The sequence below is a fragment of the Trachemys scripta genome, chromosome 2, assembly GCF_013100865.1.
Source record: "Trachemys scripta elegans isolate TJP31775 chromosome 2, CAS_Tse_1.0, whole genome shotgun sequence".
NCBI classification, from domain to species: Eukaryota; Metazoa; Chordata; order Testudines; family Emydidae; genus Trachemys; species Trachemys scripta.
Genome location: NC_048299.1, coordinates 18382757 through 18389026, shown reverse-complemented (window position 1 = coordinate 18389026; position 6270 = coordinate 18382757).

Here is a 6270-nt window from a genome sequence, read left to right as displayed (position 1 = left end):
AGACACGCTGGTCTGAGTGGCACGGTAAGGGGGCTGGGGGGTTGGAGAAGGGGAAGGGAGTTCCGGGGGGGGCAGTCAAGGGACAGGGAGAAGGGGGGGTTAGATGGGTCAGGGGTTTGGGGAGGGGGGGCAGTCAGGGGACAGGCAGCAGTTGGATAGGCATGGGAGTCCCAGGGGTTTGTCAGGGGACAGGTAGGGGGTGAGGTCCTAGGGAGGAAATTGGGGGGGGTCTCAGGAGGGGGCAGTTGGGGACAAGGACCAGTGGGGCTTAGATGGGGGTGGGGTCCTGGGGGGGCAGTTGGGGCAGGGGTCCCGGGAGGGGGTGATCAGGGGACAGGGAGCAGGGGAGTTGGATGGGTTGGGGTTTCTGTGGGGGGCAGTCGGAGGGAGTGGATGGGGGCAGGGTGGGGCTACCCTCCCTCCCCGTGGAGTGTCCTATTTTTTTAATGTTAAAACATGGAATCCCTACTCACAGTGCAGCTCTCCCTTCAAAGCAGGCTGCAGCATGAGGTCTCAGCTTCCTCACTCCCTCCCCCTCTTTCCTGTTGGTAGTGGCCAAGGGAATGCTGGGAAATGTAGTTCTTTCTCTGCTCCAGGGCTGGCTCTATAGGCAGAGAGCTAACCAAGGAACTACAGCTCCCAGGGCCCCCTGTTGGTTCTCAGCTCCCATGCTGGATCCCTGCCGCCCCTGCAAATGGGCTGCCCCAAGCATGTGCTTGCTTTGCTGGTGCCTAGAGTCGCCCCTGACCCTGAGGTACTCAGGTACTACAGTAATGAGAGCCATATAAGTACCTAAGATAGGTTGCATTCCATGTTCTTATGTTGAAATCAGTTTGTCTTTTCAGTGTAGGTATAAAGGCTATTCCAGGTGATCTTCTGTTTTTAAACATTTTCCTCATTTTTTAGACTAACTTGAATGGATAAGAGGTACAAAATTCTGATTAGCACCTGAAGACGGGAGAAATTGAGCTTCAGACCGGCGCAAAATCTTCTGAAAAGCATCTTGAATATCCCTGTGTATTCCAGATTTAAATTTTTGTGCAACTGGAGCTAATGGATGGGCACCATCCCTCAGCCCATTACCTCAACTAAATATAGGAGTCATCAGGATGAGAGCTCTGTGATGATGCTATTGCCAAGTTAGGGAGCACTCACAAAGATAAGCAGCCCATGACCTATGATCCCTATGACAGGTCATGTTGTAGCCCATTGCTGCTCCTGAACTAGAAGGCCTGCAGGATTACTTCTCCTCAATGTTTTAGAGGTACCAGGATAGGGAGTGACCTACTTCTACCCCATACTCTTATTAATGCCTGCTCATTTTCTGGCAAATGACTTTGTGCACCCCCATAATATTCTAAATGTTTCTCTATTTTAACTTTATTTTTATTGTTTTTTTACAAACTTTACACACACACACATATGTATATATATATAATTATATCCCTATATATTACATATAATTATTATTATTATGCCCTTATAAAAATAATTATGCACCTGGAAAGGAGGAGAGACTGGCAAAGCACCAGCACTTTGTTCCTCACAGAATTTCCAGACTGGAAATCATGTAACATATACTGGCTTGGTAGAATTTGATTTTTATTGATACCACTGTTTATTTTTAAGCATTTTTTCTATTTTTATCAATTTAAATTTTCACAGCTTCAGGAAATTATGGGGGATTAGACAATAATTATTTAAATCTTTATAACTGTTAAAATATACTGTCAACATCATGTCAAAATTTACCCTTAAATCAAACTCTTATAAGTTCTCAAGCCACATTTTTCTTACTTTGCCGATATGTAAATTTTTATTATCATTGATGGAAATATTTTTATTAGACAGTTTGTACGGTGAAATTGACATCTGAACATTTTCCAATAAAAATCTAATCTTTCCATGCCTAAACATACAGTAGCAGATTAGCATGTATGAGCATGGGATCCATAAGAAACACTCTGTTCAAACTCCATCATTTGGAATTTTATTTGGCTGGTTTAAACTGGGCTCCAATACCCTGATACATTATGAGGAATTAGAAGCCACAATGCTGGATCTGAGATATTCCAGTCAGGGTCCTCAATGCAATCTCTTGCAAATGATAGGGAATGACAGTTCAATTACTCTGATTTACATAGGGTCACTAATGCAAACACCTTAGAATATTGTACATAAACAGTTAAACAAAAATCTAATGTGGAGGTTGTGATAGGTGTGAATTTTCACAACTGTCTAGTTAGAAGAAGACCCTGAACTTTTCCAGGTTCCCCAATCCCTACAGACCTAGCTAGAATTATTTAATAGATACCAGTATAAATACTACAGTACCATTAAATACAAGATGAACAGCAAGCCTAGCAGCATCTCAGTCAGATACTATCTCTACATCCCATGTAGCGAACAGTATTAACCTGTAGCAGATCTGGAACATGGACATCACTATGAATAAGGATGAATATGCCTCAGACCCCATTCTAGCCATCCTGTTTTAATGAACCCTTTATTTGCTGAGGGATAAGTGTGAACAAGCAGATCAACACTCTCTTGGATAAATTTTACATCTGACCTGTGAAATGCAGGTCACTTAGCAAGTATGACACACAATACTTCCTAAGACCCAGAGAAGAAAGGTTATTCCTAATGTGGCATAGCAGCCAAGCCACAGGAAGCTCTTTAAATATTATTCCAGTTTTCCTGAAATAAATGTTTTAGTTTCATTCCTGCTGTGAATTTTTACCTCACACTTCTGAATTTGAACCACAATTATCTTATCTGCAAGGTGATTAAAAAGGACATTCTACTTTCTTCTCTTCAGTTCCATACCCTGAAAAAGCTGCTCTTTCCAGAGCTCCTTAGAATGTTCATCTCTCATTGCCGGCCACATCTAAACGTGTGTTTTTATATATGCATGCTTTGGAACATATCAGGAACATCCTGTTTTTCCCAGGCACCATCTTCATATGCTGAGTTGTCCTTGATGGCATCATGGCCCAAACTTGCAATTCTACACCCTTGATTATGTTGTTCTGTTTACTAACTTCTTCCACATTTACTTTGACTATCCTTTTCCCCACACTGCTATTTTTGACATCATACTAGATCAAATCCTTTCCTTAGTTACACTGTGGTGGCATTATGGGATTATATGGGTGTAAATGAAGGCACAATTTATCCCACTGCATGTAAATTTATATGGACCTTGAGTTAAATCCATTTACCTCTTATATCTCAAGCACAAAATGATTGCAAGTTTCTGACTCATACAACTAGATTTCACTTTGAAATGATAAAGAAAATATTACTGCAAGGGATGTGCAAAACTCAACTTTTTCATTTCATATTGGTTCACTTGAACATCTTTTGTTTAATCTCTACCATTATGACCATCAGTGAATAGAGCAGAAGACAATGTGATTTTAAAATGCTAGATATTTTGTGGCTTTAACTTGAGTTTATGCTTTCCTATGGAATAGAAGCCCATCAAGTCCAACCATGAATATATAACTAGACTGCTAATATGGATGCATCTTATCTGAAAGCCATTTTACCTCCAGGCCAGAAGACTGTAGAATCCAGTACCCGTTCCTGGAACAGCTGTCATACTCAGTACACTAGTGCAGGAAAGCTGCATATCTTAAGCCAGCCTCCAATTCAAGGCACACACAATATGTTTGGTGTCTTCATAAAACTGATTTTGCATTTTTCCAGGCTGGACTTTTTTCATAATGCTAATATCCAATAAATGTAATATCAATGAGTGAAACACCCTCAAATTACTATACTGCATAAAATAACAAGCATGGTACTCAAACATATAACCTACAGTCCCAGAGCTGACAGGACTACCTGCTAAACCATACATCAATTTAGCTACAACCTGAGGGCTAGGCATATTCATATTTAGAGGACTGACTGACTTTATGGTCCCTAGTGCCTGCCAGACCAGTGGACAAATGAGCAGTGGCCTGGTGGCTCATGCTGGGCCCACTGCAAACTTCATTTACAGTGCCTCTCACCTCCATGAAGAGAAAGAGTCATTGCACACCTCTAACGCATGCAACTCCTGACCTACACTATCTCTTCTACTCTGTCTTTCAATCCAAAGCAGATTCTCTCATGTAGGCCAAATTACAACGGGATATTGTGATACCAGCAAGTGTCCACTAAGCACTAGCCTGAGACCAAAACACTCGTTTTCATTTGGGCCTCAACTCTGGCTCTGAAACCAGATATCCACGGGAAAACATGTGTGCATTAGCCACCAGACTAGATACACATGCCCTTAGGAATTGCATTTCTGGTGCCCAAATCATCATTGCCTTGCTCCGGGTAGACATTCACACCAGTGCAAACTGGTGTAAATGCTACCATTCTGGTATGCTTGTGTTCTATACTCACTTTGCACTGGTGTGAATGTTGGACAATGATGAATTAGGCCTGTGTTTCTTTGTTGGATGCAGGAGACAGCATGACAGATCCTGAATGTGAAAACTTTTAAGTGCCAGATGCATTGCTTGTAGAACGTCAAGATGTCAGAACCACAAATTCAAACTGTCTGGCTTTTGGAACTGCTTCACACAAAACTATTTTCTTGCCACCCACCCTCCAAACATGCTCAGGTGCTGGCATTTTCACCCAGACTAATTAACAAACACTATGGAAATGAAATCACATGACCTTACCATGGAGTTCAGTAAGCTCCTAAATTGCCGCAGAGTACAGCAACATAACTCATAAAATCTTGCTAGCAATCACTTTATAACAACAATTTAAGTGAAACAAATAACATGAAAATGCAACACAAATGCGATAATTATTCTACTTTATGTGAAAACAAAGATACACTAACACTAAATCACCTTCCCAAGTCCACTGACTCTCAACAGCTTCCCTGTTTACTCAGTCACAGCTTCCCTTTCAGCATTCAGAAGCCATGTACATTTTATTTGAAGTTAGCATTCTCTTAAAGAGACTTTTTTCAGCCCTCCATTCAATTTCTATGGGGAAATGGCCCTTTTAGAAGGCCCCAGGAAGGAGGGATTCAGCTGCAGTAGGAGATGCCAGCAATACTTTTGCCCCAAATCTCTTGACGAGCCTGGAATTGAAGAACAAATGGCACCAGCAGCATTGCCTCTCCCTCAACCCAACAGCCCCAGTGACATCATCAGCATCAGATTCTGCGGCCTACTTTATGGTGTTGGTTGACTCATTGGTGGGTGGGTGAGAGGAGGGTGAGTAACTGAGTGGATGGTTAGGTTATGAGCAGATACTGGTGTTACCTTTGCAACCCTAGACCTCACATACATCAGAGTGTACATTCTATGTTTGATCAGTGAACTCTCTGTTCAATTGCACCTGCCACCTGCTGGGACACAGCAGGGAATGTGGGAAAAACTTCAGAGGCCTGGCTGCTCCTCTGGCCCTAGGAAGCCAATACCTTAGAGGGAGGTGAGTGTCGGAGGACAGAGAGGCACTGTCTGAGGGAATATGGGGATATTTTTTTAAAGCTCTGATAATGTTTAGTTAGGATGTTGTCATTTACATGAAGGGGGAACAAAATAGTCCATTAATTACTTAGCATGCAAATAGGTAGTAAGCCCAGAACACACAGTTATGGCTTGATAGGGAACTTTTTTAAATGATGATTTGGAGTCATCAACCTGTGCACAGCGTCACGGTGTGTGGCTCTTCTCCTACCTTCTCCCCATGGAAACAGCACGGACTCCAGTGGTTATGCCTTCACTCTATCCTTTTATTTTAAGGCCCCTCCACCGTTTTCCCAACAATCCCCATGCAACAGTCTATTTGCAGCACCAGCAGCACTTTTTGGCCCTCTCCCCAGGACCTGAGGGGAACAGAGGTCTCTCTCCCATGAGGCCTCTAGAATTGGGCTCAACTAGCCCAGGTCCCCTCTCTCTCCCTTTGACACTTCCTTCCTGCCTTTTATCAGCCTTGGGATGATGGTCTAATTGGTTCCTTATTCCATTCACCCAAACTCATTGTCTAATTAACTCTGTCAGCTTTCTGGGCTGGGGGACTAACTAACAACTGAGTGATCAGAGTGCATGCTCACCTGTTCACACCCTGCAGTTCTAAAGGAATACAGAGATTTTTGTTGTTGTTTTTTTATTAAACTGTACTATTTGACTAAAACTCTTAGAAATTAAAGTATTTTGGTGTTATGCTTGCCAACAGACTTAATTTAACAGAATAGTAGAGTTATAGCTGCAGCTCACTATATATATATTTGATCTCTCTTATACA